Source organism: Cyprinus carpio, chromosome A1 (assembly GCF_018340385.1).
Source record: "Cyprinus carpio isolate SPL01 chromosome A1, ASM1834038v1, whole genome shotgun sequence".
Lineage (NCBI taxonomy): Eukaryota > Metazoa > Chordata > Actinopteri > Cypriniformes > Cyprinidae > Cyprinus > Cyprinus carpio.
Genome location: NC_056572.1, coordinates 28,175,518 through 28,195,179, shown reverse-complemented (window position 1 = coordinate 28,195,179; position 19,662 = coordinate 28,175,518). Strand labels below are relative to the sequence as shown.

Below are 19,662 nucleotides of genomic sequence, written 5' to 3'. Positions count from 1 at the left end.
ATCTGTACTTCTTTTAAATTGTATTAATTTTTTGAGTTGATGTTATGAAGAATCAAATATTCTGTTAGACATCGTGAAATTTTCATGACTACTAGAGACACAAACTCTGGAAACTAGTCCTCTCACTACCCAGAGTGTTAATGCGGTAGAGGAACTCTCTGAAGAACGTCTTTCTCCTGCAGGAACTCTACAGGGATCTCTGGCAATGCTGCATGCCAAATTCTCCACTGCGGGCCTGGTGGGAACCAGTCCCCTCTTCCAGACCTGTTAATGCAAAACACAACAAACACTTCTATATGCTTCTAAACAACCATAAACATAATGACTGCATAAAACACTCAAATCATTCTCTCTCAACCAGTGATGGGATTTTCGGGTGTAGCTGTTCACAACGGGCATCCTCCCTGGCGAGGCTGATGATGAGACATTCCGTAGGATAGGGTAAGGAATGCTGGAATGTTCTTGTTTTCTTGTGGTGACCCAGAGCCAGCACACCTTTGCAGACCTCAACCACTCGGCCATGATCTCACAACACCGCCATTCAAGTTGTTCTTAAAAAAAAACATTACTTTAACGCTTATGGTTGTAGTCCATCATGGATCAGTGTGTAACATATATGTGTTAACTTACTATCTGCAGTCCAACTGGTCTTCTGACGCTCTGTTTTCCCGCTCCAGGCCACTCAGAAGCTTGGTACAGCCAGGACCAACAGCGACCCCCCCCCTACATAATACACATAACATCATAATCAGAAAATAATTGATTGCACGGTTATACGGGGAAGGTTTTATTAGGCTCGTGTATTCCAGAGTTTTGCAACACACACCTGCGTGGATGAGGAAAGCTGTATACAGTGGACGATTGAGCAGTGTGTGTGTGAGGTAGGTGTGTGAGGCGAAGTGTGTCCACACTGCCGGCTGCTGGAGAGCCAGACACAGACACGACAGACTTATTTGCATGTCCACACTCAGAGGCAGCTGATCCTGGCAGCAAACGCCAAACCACCACCTACAGATATAGAAAGAGAAATATACGCTGAGTGGCTTTTTATTTATAATAGATGTTACGCCTACATCATATGCTAAAACAACACTCTCCTCGTGAACGCAGGGAAACTAGAGATTATGGTTTATCAGAAGGACTTTATTAACCCCCCAAGCCGTGTGGAGTACTTTTTATTATGGATGGATGCACTTTTTTGGGCTTCCAAACTTCTTGATCCCAATTTCACTGCCATTGTAAAGCTTGGAAAGAGTCAGGACATTTTTAAATATAACTCTGATTGTATTTGTCTAAAAGGGGGTGAGGGTGAGTAATCATGGGGTAATTTTCATTTTTGGGTGAGCTATACTTTTAATCAAACTGTCTGTCTGTGGATATTAAACCACAAAAAGACTGATATTTAAATAATATGTATGTCTGCAAGTTCTGTGCATCTCTGTGTGAAGATATGGAGCTGTTGTCTACTAGACACTTATTTAAGTGACATCTCTATTTGAAGACACGTCACATGAACTTCATCTCCAGAGTTGTGCTGAGAGTTCACTTCACCAAGTCATTTGATAAAACTACCGTCAGATACTTTCAAGAAATAATAATAATAAACTTTTTAAGTTTTAACTATAAGGAATATCACATACTTTTTTTTATTTTTAAATAGTAATTTTCTTGTTCAAACATTATTGTAATGTCATATTTAAAATGACCAATTAAATTACAAAAACACAGAATCCAAAAAACTTATAACAGACAAAAGAGTTTCTGAAAGAAAAAAAAAAAATACATTTCTTAGGGGCACTATTATTAAAATTAAATTCTAAAATTACTTAAGTTTTATGAATTCAGTTGATTACAAATCCTTATTGATTATGTTATTTGGCCTTTTGATCCTTAAAAGTTGAAATGTAAAACACATTTTGTTAAAAAATACAAACTAAATATGTAAAAAAATAATTAAAAAATAAAACCCTATTTTATATTTATAGCATTAAAAAAATCTTATTTCAAATTGAGTTCAAATCGAGACCAAATCAGAGCTTCTCTGTAAAAGGATACATTTCTCTACCCGATGTCTTTTCTTAATTTTAGCAATCTGGTCAACCATGCGTACACGCTCACTCTATATTGTGGAAGTGCCAACAACGATCTGAAAACAGATAAAACAAGTAAAGCTGGATTTTAGCGATTTCCGTTCAGCGTTCAGCTTAAATGAAAGTGTCATTCAGTCTCTCTGTGTTCTGTCATGAGATCTCGACTATATCGTTTTTATGATTGTGGTTGCTTAATAACTGCACTTACTCACCCGCTTGTTGTTTTAATAGAATGAACATCATTTAGTGAGTGAGTGAGTGAGGTGACATCGTGGCCCAAGAATGGTGTCCCACTCTCTGAATTTGTGCTCTGCATTTAACAGGGGTCATATGATGTTGCTAAAAAGAACATTATTTTGTGCATTTGGTGTAAATGAAATGTGTTTTATGCGATTTAAGTTTAAAAAAAAACATTATTTTCCACATACTGTACATTATTGTTTCTCCTCTATGCCGCGCCTTCTGAAAGGCGTCGATTTTTTACAAAGCTCATCGTTCTGAAAAGCGAGGTGTGCTTGTGAATGGCCAGCTATCCAGCGCGTTGTGATTGGCCAATGCCGTCAAGCGTGTGACGGAAATGTTACAACTCTTAACATATTGTGATGCCCAGTCAGAGCGACGAGACAAAAACATAAAACCCATTATAAACATGGACATAAACATGATTTCTAGTCGTGTCTTCTTTTGGAAGGCAAAAACAAGAGTCCCACACCATGCACTCTTCTTGAGTGAGCAAAGGCCTCGAGGTCTAGTCTGTGCAAACCGGAGGCCGCTCTGAGTGAGCCCTCGGTCTAGCTTGAACCGCAGGCCGCCTTCGGTGAGCAGAGGCAAGGCATCTTGAGGCATATTCTACCGAAGGAGGCGTAACTTGGTCTTGCAGCAGCCACATGTGTGCCGACCCTGCTGGACGCCGCCTGTCGATCCCTGTGTGAAAGCCCATTCTGTCTGCGAATCCACAGGGCAAAGTTGATGTATTTCCCTCACGCGCACCAGCACAAGATCAGAATTCCCCAGGCATGACGAATACGGGATATTATCCTCTTTTGGAAGGCCCAACACAAGTAGTTTCGCTTTTCACAGTTGAAAACACATCATGCGTCTTATAACGACATGGTTTACAGGAGGGCGGCAACAACAATACCTACAGATGATTAATAAAAGGTATGCCTTCTTTCTTTGCGTGAACCCCTTCTGGGCGGCACCGTTATGCCAAATCTTCTCACATAGCCCTGAGGTAAGCGACTTGTGGGGGGGTCCGCTTGTTAGACAACGAGCCGTTTCAGGAGGGCGTGGACGAGGTCAAACTTTTATAAAGAATATATCTTTGGATTTGAGACTTTAATCTCTTTGCAACTTTACAGATCTTCTTTATTCACCAAGAGCTTGTAACACTCCAAAGAGAAAGGAAAATTTGAAATCGCATCATATGACCCTTTTAATCCATCCAAGTGCACACACACACACAGCAGTGGTAGGAGCACCACACACACAACACACCGTGAGTGTGAACACACACACACTGTGAACACACAATCCTGGGGGGCAGTGCAATTCCAATCAACTTTCATTGCATTCGGAATTACTAGAATTACTATTAGGGCAGTGGCGTAGCATTAGTAATGCAGGGTATGCAGATGCATATGGGCCAGGGCAGTTTGGGGGCCCGCCAAGCCCCCACGGGGAACTTTTAGTTGAAACGAGGGGAACGAATAGAGCCCTGCACGGGCCACATCCGAACCCTCGTCCGACAGCTTATCAGATCTTTTCCAGTCCCGAGTCTGACTGGATCCCCTGGACTTTTTCTCTTCTCCTCTCTCTTCCCTACACACAGCTGCTGTTGCAGCCATTCAATTTGTTTTTTTTAATGTTCGCCCCCCCAACGTGGTCATATTTCTTTTTGTTTCTTTATTAAGTTAATTTAGTAATATGTTTGGAACAATCTATGTTTGTTAAATTAAAGTTTTTGTTTTTTACAACGACCAAGGGGCCAGCGGCAGGAAGCCCGATGAGCATATATTAGATCAATTTAGGCTTCTTCTCACAATCAACATGACTTGCCTGCCTAAAATAGTAAAATCTATGGATAAATAAAAAACACTTCATATTGCTTTTCACCATATTAATTTAAAATTTAACCTAGATAAATGTGTGCTATTAGGCGCATATCTGATCATTTGTGCCGAGAGTGGAAGCTGAAGCATGCTTTGCTGGGACATGCACTCACAATATATCAACAAAGCGTAAAAAAAAACAACTTTGTTTAAAAAACAAACAAAAACAACAGGAACAACAAAACAGGCCATGCGCATTTTTGTGTCTCTGGCTTAATCAGGAGGGCTTCACAAAACTGAACCGAAACTCAGCACAAATACTTGCCTCATGATAACATTATCTATAAAATGCTTTATATTAATACTTTAAAATGAAATGAAATATCAAATCCAAAACAAAAAACTCATTCATAATGTAATCACGATAAAGAGGCATTTCTCTCTAAAAGTGCATCCAGTTGAGGAGATGGCGACAGTCAGGTTAGTCAAATTCATCTTTGGACACTGACCTCATAAAACACTAGTTTATTAACAAATATCAATTAAAATATCCCCTCACTGCTTTTATTTATTATCTTATCCCTTTACTTTTTGGTCATTGCTTTATTTTTGTTTTGTTTTATTGGCCACTGTGCCAAAATGTGTTTGCATTCAGTACAAATAGCCTACAGCGGCATTTTAGTGGCACGTTGAAAAAAAACAACTAAATAAGATAAACGTCATAATATTTTAGGGGGGGAAAAAATAAAGGATACTATATATATTATATTATATTATATAGTATATTATATTAAGATTATATTATATTTATATATATTGTGTGAAGTTAATGTGAAAATTCCACCTATTCCCCTGGCAAAAAAAGTCTGTGGCATCCAACCTGTCACATTTAACATGAAAAAACTGCAATAAAAACATAGACTTATTGACGTTTTTTTGAAACTCTGACTCGTGATCGAGACATTCATTTGTATTAAATTGTTCTGATTTTTTTTTTAACACAGCATTTGAATATACAAATGCTTTTATTTCTTGCTGCAAATATTAAAGAGGAAAATATAATTGATTCATATGCCACAACTGGCAAATTATCTCACTACAAATTAAAGAGTGTAAAAACACTTTTATTCTATATATTTTATTATAAAAATGAAAGTAAGGCACTTTGTAGTAACAAAGCACAAATGCTGCGATTATTGGGTAGCTTGCATGCTACAGCGATAGGCCTAATGGACTTAAAAATGTTAAATATTATTTCCAAGCATTTATACTGTAAATAAAACGGCTTGTGAAGCATGATCCACGTAACGTTATTTACTTCAGAAAAAAACAACCAATACGGGGCCTAGGTTAAGTTAACCGAGCTGGACGTTTTGTGGGGGGGGTAAATGGGCCCGGGGCTGCTATTAGGAATTTCACTGTTCAACTATTTTTTTGTTTGTGTTAACCAATTTTCGTAATATAGGACAGAGAGAGAGTGTCTAATCTAAGTCTTTTTTGATATTCATTTATACTATTAAATAGCCTATAATAAATCAGTACACTAGATAAGGGTAACAATAAACCATGTGTAGGAGTCCACTATTGATCCACATTATCTTGTGCAATGCCTGAAAATGTAAAAATCAATTTCTCAAAATGACATCAATCATTGCAATTATAATTTTGAGCAAAAATATTTTTTATCAGTTTAAACATTATACAGCATGGCAAAAAACATGGACTAAGTTTTTCATGACAAAACGCTCAGAACATTTAGTCACGACTAAAACTTGACTAAACACAAAACCGGAAAAGTAATAATTAAAAAGTGGCATTTGACGCAGGACTAAGACTATCACATTTAAAAGGACTAATGACTAGTGGTGATGACTTTATCAATGTGGCGATCTGGCTCTTTTATGAGAAGGCAGGACTGTTCCGCCATATTGCTGGTTGCACTTTCCCATTTCATAAGTAATAGGATTTTTTTTTTCATTCCTTAATAGGAGTTTGCACGGTCTTTGAATATCTAACATTCTCTGTTTTTTTACTAACTGGCATCAACCGGGTAAAGTTTTATCTGTTACGAAACCAATGTGGCCCAAACATTTACACACGGTTTCACAGTGCCGACCGGCTTTTATTTCTGACCGCACCATTGAGCTGAGTTGATATGTCGGGTTTTTACAGTGTCTGACTTCCTTTTTAGTCACGCTTTAAGAAGTTATTTCTGAGAAATACTTTCATAATAGGATTACATAATCACTAAGGATACTGTCTGTTTCTTCAATATTGATTCACTTTGCTCAAAAGTTTATTACATTTTTAAATGTAGTAATCATATGTCCAAAAATAAATATAATTTTCCATGCACGCTGCATGCTATTTACGTAATATTTTACATTAAGTAGCGTGTGATATCAAGTAGGCGTGTATCAGTTTTACATCAGCTATATCCGACCAACCTACGTTCTAAGATTTCGGCTTCAGCCATCAAACAATCACTATAGTGGTCAACCACCTAGACATATTCCATATCCAAAATCATCCTATTTGCAAAAGGATTGCATCAGTCTTACTGCTATGGCGAGGGTGCTGAAGGTGGTAATGAGTGTCCTCTTTGTCTATTGGGAATGTGCAGTAGAGGACGGCAGCTTGGACAGAGACAGCAGGTACTGACTCAACCACGCCACACACAGAACTCAACACCGTCTGATCTGATAAAACTCCAGGCTCACCCTGCAAACACACACACATAAAACACATGCAATGAGAGTGTGGTTCATGACCACTTCTCAACTAATTTGCAAAGCATTTTCCACAAAGGAAAATTCCTATTGTACTTACACCTACGGAAAGTTGGGACAGATCCGCCCTACTCATCTGTTTTTTATTATTATTATTTTCACCATGTCAAATCATCAAAACAATGAGACCGCACAAATGTAAGGATGGGGATTTTGCAATGACCACGAGCAATGTTAACAAAGTCTGCCTTTGCCTTGATTATAGTATTTGTACAAATTTGTATTGTTGATCAGTGCCACCTAATATAGAGGAACGGATTTGGTGTCATTTAGCCCAATGGTTATCCATACAAGGGTTCAGGTACAGGAGGTTTGTGAGTTATTAGGTTAGGTTAGGGACTTACTGTAGACTTGATTAAGCTTCTGGCCAATCGTCCGCACACATTTGGGTGGAGGGTTAGGAGGGGCTGATGAGGGGAGGGGAGGAAGCTCAAATGACACCAGCCAATCGCTCGAAGGCACCTGTTGCAGCTGGTGTCAATAAATAGTCTCATGATCCTTACACACCCTCTGTACCCCGACACTCAGACATGATGCCAGCAGACACAAGTTAAAGTCCTGCAAATACAATAACACGTCCTGTCAGTGGTGTCGTGTTCGTGTTAGGTAAAAATGAGAGATATGCGTTGTAATTTTGGTCTTTACCTTGTCAGGTCGATGGATCGACATTGCTAATGAGCGTCACGATGAGGGACAGGTTCTTTGTAGCAACAAAACAAATCTCTGTAGTCTTCCCTGCATAGGCCAGCTCCTTCAACTCTCAAACAACACTGGAGATTTTCCACCCAGAGCACCATACCACTCTAACGGCCCTAGCAACACACAGCAACAGCATCAGAAGACAGTAGAGAGTATTCAAGCGGTAGCTTTTTGCCTTAAGGCGTTTATTCAGCTCATGTGCAGTTTTTGACAAACACAAACGTTGTTACAGTACAGTCATACTTTATTGCGGGTTCGCATCATTGGTCTGGGGCAGGGGGGAAGGTCACCCAATGCCAGATGGGCTGGTTAGGTAATGGGGGCGGCCCGGCATCGGTGAGTATCTTATCAGACAATATGTGGCTCTGAAAACCCTTTTGGTTCTCCCCCCATGCCGGGATTATAACCGCGCTGCCTGGACACATTTACGAGACACAAAAGGGACATCTTAAAAAAGCAGGGTTTGGGAGATACTTCTTATCGCAAAACCAAAAATGGGGGATGGAGAGAGTATACAGGATCCCTGCGACCGCAAACTGATGGAAAAACTTTACCTTTGCGGGACAAGGGCACACTGCGTATGCATGTACGAGGCGCTGAAATCCTGGTCCAGCTCCGGCCAGTGGAAGCATGTACGCCGCGATACCTAGTCTAGTCTAACAGTCGGCAGGAAGAAAACACAGTCCACTACAATTATAACCGGTTTAGTGCAGTCGGTTCTCATCAGTCCAAGGGGTCTGGGCGCACACTAGGCGCACCTGATAGGTCCAAAGGGGCTGCAAGATGGCTTAACCATATGTCAGACTAAAGTACAGCTAATCCCCCTCACAGATAAGCATGTAAGGCGGCCTGACATTCGTAGAACTTATTTTAGTTTGTCTCTCCAACCCGCTCCCCTCAACAGACGAGTGTATTAATTTTAACTAATCATTCAACATTCTGTCAATCTATGAAGTCCTGGAGGGTTTTTATGACTGAGTTTACTTAACAGAATTTTCTTATCTAATCATGTCGCAATCTCGAAAATATTATCCATCATAGATAGAAATGTTTTTTGTGAGTACAATCAGACATTTAAATAAATACTGTACAAATCACGAATTAGCAAGTCATTGATGTAAACTTAATTTTTTTATTTTATTTTTAATTAGGTACATAATTATTTATGATTTAATTAATGAGGTCTGTTAGTAATGTAATGTTATCAGATATTTATATAAATATTTAAATATAAAAAAAAACACATTTAGTGCCCTTTTCTCTCGTGTTCTGTATAATTAAAAAAAAAAAAAAATGAAAAACAGCCAGCATTGTCATTACAGCAGAACTGCCAGTAAATTTTATTGGGGGGCCTTCAAATATTGTCGTGTGACAATAAGAAAGATATAAAAATAGATATTAAAATCACTTTCTAGTTGCCAAGAATTACGACAAATTGCTTGTTATAGACATGTTCAGATCATCCATCCTCACAATTCTGATTACATACGTAGAAGATTTCACAGGGAGCTGCATTAAATTGTTTATTTTTTAACTGCATTTTTTGTTGTAGTATTTCAATCTCTGTGTTTTATTTGCAATTAGTTTTATTTTAATTTGAATTAACCATTTATTACAATAACATCATCTGGCAAAATCACGCTGGGAGACTATTAGTGCCAGGATTGTTTACTGTGTGGTGTGCCGCTCGTTGTTTTACCGCAAGGTTTCAGAAAGCAGCATCTCACACGTTGCAGGCGAGTTTGTCACCATCGAGACGACACGGAACGGCGTGTTGAGTGCTTTTCCACGTATCGCATTAGCAGAGCCCAGATGGATTAGATGAATGCCCTCCAGACACTGCAGGGTCATTCTCAGCATTACGGCGGAGATTTACACATTTAAAACATAAGTGGGACTGAAAAGATAAGCAAACGCACAAACTAAAAGAAGGCAGCCGCATGTGCAATACATAACAGTCGCAACAGGTTGTCGCAGCGTGATTGTATAGCCTGTGATGAGAGGTCAGATGGCTGCAGAATTGCGGTGACAGCACTGATGAGATCCTGCATGGAGCTCATGGGAAAGATGATAGATCACTACACATGATTCAATGTTCAGCCACCGTCAGATGCTCAGAGTCATGCAGGTTTTGACACTGAGACAGGAGAAGAAAAAACTTTTTGTAAAGTGCTATGTATAATATATTTCATATGAAATACAATACTGAGTGGTAAGCTTGGCAAACAGAGAAGTTTTATATAATGGTACCAGTTATCAACTTATTTTAAGAGATTTTTTTTTTTTTTTCATTTTCAGTATCAGATGATTTTTGCATATATAATGACCGGTACACTCACTTTAAGAGATAGTTCACCCAAAAATGGAAGTTTTCTCATTATTTACCCACCCTCAATTTTTCCCAAACCTGTAAGAATTTATTTTTTCTGCAGGATACAAAAGAAGATATTTTGAAGAATGTGGGTAACCAAACAGTTTCTGGGCCCATTTGTTTTTTTTTTTTTGTTTTTTTCATGCTACAAAAAGTCAATAGGGACCGGCAACCATTTGCTCACCCACATTCTTTAAAATATCTTCTTTGGGGTTCAGCAGAAGAAAGAAACTCACAGGTTTGGGACAATTTGAGTGTGAGTAAATGATTTCATTTTTGGATAAACTAAGTAAAATTTGTGTAATAAAAATAAAAAGTGATATGAAAGTTAAGATAGGTCAAATAAAACTCATGCTCAGACACTGCTTTAAAAAAAAAAAAAAGGGCACACATTGCTTAAGAAATCTCACCACATAGTCACAGAAGAGGATAAGTGCTCCTCGTCGGACGATCTCTCTGTTACACATAGCCAACTTCCCCTCAGGCCTCTCCTCCTCTCCAGATGAGTGCGGACTCAGCAGCTTAGTGCTGGACAGACTGTGCCTCCTGATGAAATTATAAAGAAAAACAACTTGCTTAAAGGTAACGTTACATATTTGTATAAACAACAGATCTACCATAGACTCTTACAAAGAGCAATTTCAAGTCACTTCACCATGATAACTGTAATAATTCACAACACGTGGAAGGCCAATTTGTTTTTTTTGCCCTTACAAAAAAGCAATTTTATTTCTATAATTTGCTTATAGAATGGTTGTAACAGTTGGATAGCTTCATTTTAAACAGCCTTTCTCATTAGGCTGCTAGCTTGTAGTCTGACCTGGGTGTCTGGATGCACCTCTGACCACCAGGTGTAGTGGTGTATTGATGATGAGAGGACTGACACCAGAGCAGGGGACCAGAGATGGGTGTGTAGTGATGAGCTGGAAGCACCCAGGCTGTTCAAACCCCCAAAGCATTAAAAATTACCCCCCTCCCCTCCCTCAGCCTTCAACAGCCTCTGCCTTTGCCTGGCCTGCCGTGATCCGGACGGAACATTCCTGGTAAAGTTGATAGCAAAATGGGAAACTTGGTGAGAAATCTGCTGTAGCTGGTAAACTAGCCAGTGTTTGGTTCTACAACACCGTGACATGTGACTATAACGGTTCACCGACACGAGATTCTGCCTACCTGATTTGAAAGATGTTGATCAAACACATGAGTCAGTGTGCCCCAAGCTGCTGACAGTAGACACGTGTGCTGTTGTTCACAGTGGTCATGTCAACTTTCACCTGTTTTAGTGCGTATATCATCCAGCAACACCCCCACTAACTGCAATAAGAACCTGACAAAAAAAAAGAGATTAATAATTGTATTAATTAAATATAATTATCATTATTGTTGTCGTGTTTCCTTGGTGCTATAAACATTGGTAGAACATAGGGAAATAAGTGTGTTTAGCAGAAGCATTCAGCCAAGTCTTCAACAGGCAAGTGTGAAATCGATCGTAAAAATACAACAACAACGGAGGAAAACCTGTTTTTCCCCATGTCACACATGTACTGTACAACAACACTGTAATTATCAAGGTTTACTTATTATTATAGTATGTATTCAGTATATTTATATGTTAGAATCAGTTTTTCCACACTGACTGACTTTTGTTCCAGTGAACCAGTAGTAGTAGTACCTACGGCAAACGTTTCCCCTTCAGGAGGGAACATGCTGCGACCTCACTCCATTGGTTTGTCTATCCTTGTGGGTGGTGGGCGGGAGTGCTTGGAGCGTATCAGCGAGGGGGGAGGGGTCATCAGCACTACAATGGGCAACGGATGGTGGGACAGGAAAGAGGTAAATGTTGGCCGACAAAAGCAAAGCTCCTCTCCTTGAATACGAGACAGAATGATGTCCTCTGTGGGACTGTGAGAACTGAGGACACGCGGGGTATGGCCGACGAATCCCAGACACCCACAACTGACCGTGTACCCACGGATGCCTTACAAGTGACAACAGAGAACAGCCACACCATGGAATGAAGCCCACGTTACAGAGATTAAGGTTTGCCATGGCAATTTAAGCCACGTGTTCAGCAATTATTTTGGTGGTAAAAAAAAACTGTACACTTTCCAAAGATTAGGATCCATGTGCATAGGAATTGTTGTTGTGCAAGGCAGAACGACTTCCCTAATGTACGTTGGTCACGTCCAAATTCACCACGGGTGTACCAACAGGGAAAGTGGCTTTGTTTTAAAAAGTGACTTCTGTCTGAGCTATGCCTACAATACACTATATGGACCAAAGCATTGGGACACACACTCTTATGTACTGCCTTTCAAGCCGTAGTTCGAACAGAGATCACCAAGGCACAATACGAAGCGTCAGATTAAACTGGTGTAAAGCATGCCGCCACTGGACTATAGAGCAGTGGAAACATGAAACATGTTCTGTGGAGTGATGAACCATAGTCTCATAGGCGAGCCTGGGTTTGGGCTGATATCAGGAGAACATTATGTGCCTGAATGCACTGTGCCAATTGTAAAGTTTGGTAGAGGAGGGATACTGGTATAGAGCTGTTTTCCCTGAAAATGGCCACTTGCTTCCAGTGAAGGCCAATCCTGTGATGGCCCAATGCTATGCGGGAAATGCTATCTGCTTCCGTATTCCACTTTGTGGTAATCGTTTGGGGAAGGCACTTTTCTATTTCCAGCATGACTGTTGCACCAGTGCACAACACAGAGTCCATAAAGACATGGTTGGATGAGTTTTTGGTGTGGAAGAACTCGACGTGCTGCCCACACAGAGTAACAACTCCCCTGACCTCACCCCCCACTGAACAACCTCTGGGATGAACTTGGGAATGAGATTGTGAGCCAGCACCCCAGGGAGCCCTCATTCAACATCAAGTTAGTGCCTGACCTCACAAATGCTCTACACTGCCATTATGTGTATATGGTTACACTCTTGACATAGACAATAGACCATTTTGTCAGCTAATATATTCGCTCCTGAATACATAATATTTACTGATGAGGAAATTAATCTAAGTGATGTGTGACTGAAGGTTCTCACTAGTGGTAGAAGGTGTGATGAACATGCTCTTCAGTACATGTCCACAGGCCGCAGAGAGGAGGGAGCCACTGTCTCGAACAGTGTGTTTAACACACCCAAAGCCTCATGGGAGTCCAGATGCATCTGTCAAGCAAACAAAAGCAAATCTGTATAGTACACTTTTTAAAAAAATGTGTTCATTAGATTTAATTCTGAATTTGAGATGACACTCCTTGAAAAACGGGTTTATCAGGACAGGAGAGACTCCTTTTAGACAGAACCCGCACTTGCTTTGTTTGCCGATCATTGGTAGGATGATGTCAGCAATCTGCCGTGAAAGCCTCTTCCACTTATCTTCATTCTTCTTATGGCAACTGCTGTAGGACTAGAATAAAACATCTCCACGTGGAATCTCCAGGACACCTGCACACACAAACAACCATCATTTAACATGGAAATCCAGGAATGCAACACAACACATATACACACCAGACAGAACAAAGTGGTTACCTGATGGTGTTGTCTTGTATGGTCGTTCAGAGCAGCATGGACACCACCACCTGCCTTCTGAGTGTCTTCTTTTCCCAGCTCCTTCCCTGTTTTTTTCTGCTTTATTGGACCCCCGCACAGCACAAAGAGGTCGTGTACTAATAGGCTGCAGTGCCGGGATTGCTGGGAATCCAAATAAAGAACTACATGTCATATTATGTGAAAATGAAATTGTACATTGATAATGCTTTTTCTTAAAAACTTTTTTTAAGTTAAAATGTGAGTTTTGGTAAACAAGTCATTATATATTCTCCTCAAGGATGTGAATATATATTCATATTGTGATTCTACACACCGTGTGTCACTGCCTTCCTGTCGCTGGCCATGATGCCATCACAAAGCTGAATGATCTTTGGGATGCTGATGATCTGTTTGGAGTGGTAGCGTTCATAGGACAGCAGAACCAGGAAAAAGAAAATGTTGGGCACAATCTCTTCAGAGTCCCTACACAGAAAAAATAAATCACTTTAGCAAATCTGTGCATTTAAGAGTACTCTACTATTGTAAAGTTTGGGGTCAGTAAGATTTTATTTTTAAATAAACTAATAATTTTATTCAGCAAGAATGCTTAAAACTTACAAAAAAATAATGTTACAAAAAAACGGACTTACCTGAACTGCCCCACTTCAATATACTCAAACTGCTTCAGCACGAAACCAATGAATACCTGAAACAAACACAGGATAAGTCTAATGTAGAAATAAAATAAGATTTCTTTTGATTCTCAATTAGTGGAGCAAATTGGAGATGAGCATGTTGACTCAGTAGAAGTTTAATCCACAGCTCTAAATGACTTGTTCCCTGGTCTGAATCAAGCAAACAGTAGTTTGCACCACCCGGAGCTGCACAAGTATGGGTGAGTAGGTCCAGCACCTGTCTTTGTAGGGCCACTGAGGTGCTGGTGGTGTACTGCTATCAGAGCCTTATATCACCAGCGGCTCAAACAAACGGATGTATGTGATTATGAATGGCATTCTGAAACACACACAAGTAGTCTACTATTAGAACACTTGAAATGTAGTGAGTGGTCAAGACACATCAGTATTGTTACTGTTAATTTTAAACTAAAAGTATAATTATTAAAAATCATTTTGCCCATTAAAATAAGATTAAATAAATTAAACAAAAATTAAAATTAAAAACTTTTAAAAAAAAAAAATAACTATTGCCATTGGCAACTAACTAAAACAAGTTTAAGATGAAGTACTAAAATATTAAAGTGAAAAAAATTAAAGCTAAACATAAATATAAAAAAACCTAATAAAAATGACAAAAGCACATAACACTACAAAAAATACTGATCTGAAAAATATTTTACTGTTCCAGTTTTCCAAAATTATGATATAAATAAGAGCAAAAAATATAACAATACCATGTAATAACATACAATTACAATACACCCAACAAAACCCATCAAATAACTAAAAAAAAAAAAATTTAAATATGTTTCCCCAAAATATATCAATTGTTCCATATATTTCCATATATTCCTCTTCTACAAGAATATTTTATTGTTTATTAATAAATAAATAAGAAATATTTATGAATATTTTTTATTTGATCTAATGATTTGTGTCACAGGTATCCCCACTGTTTTCACTTCCAATGTTACTCAACATCTTTCAAATTTCTGTATATTTTGTTATTTTATCATTATAGTAATGAATTATGGGGTAACTTACCTTGTCTCCTCGGTGGCGAGTGACATTGGTGATACTTGACCTCAGTTGATTGGAGACTTTTTGCATGACATCAAACCACCTATAGGATCACAGTAATGTGTCCATGTTTCAGTCTAATAAACTGGCCCCTCCTATTTTTCTATTTACAGATTTATCTCTATGAGGAAGTGTTATACACAAGCACACTCTCTCTCACCAGAGGCGTCCTTGTTCTTGTTCAGCTTGCACCATGTTTCTGAGGCTGGCATCTGCGAGGGCCTTGGGTAAAGTGAGTGTATGGGAGCCATGAAACAGTAATGGTAGAGGCCGGGTCTAACACTGGTCGAGCCGAGCCGGAGGGCCTTGCCCTGGGACCGACATGGGTGAGATGAAGCCCCCTCATACTGAGATGCAAGATTGGTCCCAACAACAACGCTTCAAAGCTGTAAGCACAGAGCACATGGTGAAGCCCAGGACTTTGTAAAGCCACGGATTAAAACAAAAGCGTTACGCATGTCTAACCTGCTGACACCCACACACAGTGGCCATAGTGGGTTCCCGTGAGAAACAGACTTGAGGTAACCCAGGATCTCTTCAACACACTAGATAGATTAAAAACAGGGTTAAAGTTTGTTCTTGACATTCATTTTGCTCAGAGATGATAATTTATTCACTGACTTAGACTTTGACGTCATACTTTGCCAATATCATGCAGGGTGGCCATCTCAAGCAGCTGTGAAAGGACATCAAGCGCCGACCTCAGGAAGCTCCCAAACTTCTCATTAGTGTTGTGAAGGTCTAATGTGACTTTGTAGTTGGCATGTGTAGCTCTCAGTGCATCATAAAGCTTCAGATAAGGAGGGAGGTGATTAAAAGCTGCCCAGATTGGTGGATTGTTAACTGCTGGTGTCGCTGTGCTGTCATGCCGATCTGCCTGTATGGAAAACAGTGCCAGATGCCTGTAAATATTCAATTAATAAATAACGAATAGCACCATGAGACCTATTTTCCTTTGCATACTCAGTAGAATTATTCATATGCATGTATCTACATGTGGCACTGTAGGTGAGACTGTACCTGTGTTGGCTTCTCCTCCTTTCGTGTTTGGGCTCATGGGGGTGGTGCTCGCTCCGTCATCTTCCTTCTCTTTCCCCTTCCGTCTGATTGGACTGAGAGATGGAGTGTTGCCCAATGAGGGTAAAGTAGCCTGGGAAGGAAAGATTAACAGAAATAACAAAGCATTTTAATACAGTGTCATAATACTTACCTATTACAATTTATGTGCTGTACACTTAAAAAATATATTGTAATCAGGATCTGATTGAATTCCTTTACCTCTCACCGCAGGGCTGGGGGGGTGTGTCATCCAGCACATGGGCGCAGATGTTAAGGATCTCAGCAGGGTGTGAGAAACAGCTGCTCCACCATAACAAACCAGAGAAGCGTTGTTAAGTTTTTGCAGAGCAGCACGGCTCCTCTACCTTCGAGGGGGCGGAGTTAGACTCCTCCTCACCTGCCCACGGGCTTCTTCATTGGCACTTTGGTTGCACAACAGCTACAGAAAAAGTCAAACACACATTTTAAATACAAATGGGACTAAAACAAAAGTAAAAAAAAAAAAAACACTAACATTTAAATAGCTCCAGAGAATCGACTTTCATTTACATTTTATTACATGCATCATATCCACACCTTAACCCTCCTCAGACTGTTTTGGCCATTTTTGACAAATTTGGCCATTTTTGACAAATTTAATTTTGGTGACTTTTTTTTTAGATATGCAATCTGTACAAACAAAACAAATAACTTAATTCAGTGAGTGGACATAAAGCACACTTTGGCGGTCAAAACTGACCGACCGCAGGAAATGAATGGGAAAGATTATAATGCAGAGAATTTATATATTGAATAAAATCAAAATATCAACCAATAAGAAAATCTAACATATCAACCCTGAACAAACACACATAGAAATAAAGGACCAAGACTATAAAACATCCAATAGTGCTTATTAGAAGTTTGTACGGTAGTTTGTACTGTACGGTGTGAAGTTTCAAATGTTTGCTTTATTTTTTATTTTTTGCTTATACAAAATTATGGTGCGACATTTCAGAAATTTACAAGTAAATAAGATTTTCCAAATTGAAGATCTAAAAAATAACCTAAATAAACCCCTATGCGCATGACTTCTGTTGTGTCTCTACTCTAGGGAAATTAACCTTATAATAATTTCGATTTAAAAAAAATCTACTATATACATACACACCACACACACACACATTAACATATATGTATTTAATATATTTAATATATAAAACATAGCATCTTTTCTTACATTTATGATATGCATGTGTTTGTATTTATATATACACACATTAATAAATATACTACAGTGTCACAACCATATATTATATATAAACAAAAACTTTTATTTTGGATGCGATAAATCGTTCTGGGCCAAAAAAGGGCCCCCAACAGACAAGTGGGGCTTAGGAAGGGTAAATGAGATCTAAATAACCCAAGACTTCCTTTAAATTTAACAAAGAATTGTATTGTTACTACCTTATGGGCGATTGTGTTAAAACATTTCATTAAAAAAAAAAAAATTACCCTTTTAAAAAAGCTTTGGCTACTCTAATCTAAATGAGGTTTGTACCTGCGAGAAGGTTTCCAGCCAGAGAGCAGCAGAGCAGACTGATGGGCAGACAGATCAAGAGGAAACCAGGCAGAGGAGATGAGAGGACAAAACCATACTGGCCACACCAACCGTCAGAGACCGTGCGCATGTTCCTCACTACCACCAGGCCTCGAGAGAATACTACCAGAAGAGAACATGATTTATACTACTGCAGAGACAGATAAAACCATCACAATACATTGAAAACGAAGACTGGCTTTTTAGATTCTTTTTACACTAACCACTATGATCAAGACATCAAAATCTACTGTACGCCGGTTTTTAATCTTGGTCGGTCCTAACGGAGACTTGAACTGCTGTAGGTTTTCAAATTCTTAGTGTTGTGATTTTAGATTATGGAGTGGTACCTAAGCGAACCTTCACTTGGCTGCGGTACTGGCTGGAGCCGGTTTTGAGATGGGATATGAAAGAAGATAGAGGAAACAACAGCCCACAATGACAGCCTGTGCTACAAAGTTGCACACTGGGAAGGATGTTTGAGCCAAAAGCCACAGATCCTCACAAACAGAAGCCAAAACTAGCGCGATGACATTAAGTATAGAGCATTAGATATTGGAGTCCAAATAAGACACCACTAATCATAATTTACAGCCAGCAGGGGGTCTGATTTCTGTACCACCAAACCAGCCAGACTATTTCCAAACACACAAAAAGAGAGATCTTCCTATTATGATTTTTTTTTTAAATCTGTGGGCTGTCTGCAAGTTGGAAAAAAACCTTCCACCATAAGCAATTATTTTTAAGAATTAAGGATGTATTTTCCTTTTATATAAGGTGACGGCACGGCACTCAGGTCGTTGGCCTTCTGGAAAGGAGTGAAGAAGGTTTTTGATGGGCTGTGGGAGGACACTGGCCAGACGATCTATTGCAGCGGAAGCGCTTTGACAGTGCGAATTGTTATCCACGGTTACATCCGGTTGCGCTCGGACCCAGATTGTAGCCACAGCGGTATAAGTGCTGCATTACGTTGATTCACATTTACGAATTAGATTATTTTTACAGGCCAAAATACACGACCATTCAAACACTCTGGGGGTCAGTAAAGGTCAGAGTTTAGTTTTTTTTTAAAGAAGGTTACTATGCCTCACCAAGACTGCATTTTTTAGCATAAATACAGTAATTTTGTGGAAACAAATGGTGGTAAAAAAAACCAGTTATATATATTGAAAGAATGTGTTCTGTATCATAATAACAGTATTTTTTAAAATGGGGATTGTGTAACGACTTATCCGCGAGCCCTGGCGAAAATCGATTTGAAAATACTAAGATGGCCGATTTTTACCACAATCGGTTGAGGGATAGCCAAACAAAAATCGCGATACCATTAACTCCCTTACAAAGGCACAAACAGACCTTCATCACTCGCTAGAGTGTGGGAAATGAGAGGAGAGAGGACTGAAAGGAGAAAAGGGGGGAAAAAACGACATTTCCTCTCCTCTCCCTACTCTTCTACTTCTTTCTCCCTACCCCTTTAACGTTATTTTTTAACTGGTACAGCCCAAAATAATTATAGTAGTCGGACACTGTACATTTAACAATTAGATGTTTAGTAATGATGAAATGATTTTTACAGTTTGAAAAAATTGGTAATCTCAAACTTGAGATTTTTTACCCCTATTTGGAAGTTCATGTAATCTGCCTTTGCATTGTCTGCAAAACATGAGAAGTCACACCAAGGCAAAAGGCATGGTAACTTCCACATATTCAATATTTAGGTTGCTGATCAC

General features: G+C 39.2%; 1 pseudogene; it reads right to left on the bottom strand.

Moving 5' to 3' along the window:
• The window catches only part of LOC122145588, a 38,874-nt pseudogene that overhangs the window by 6,910 nt on the left and 12,302 nt on the right, over positions 1-19,662 (bottom strand).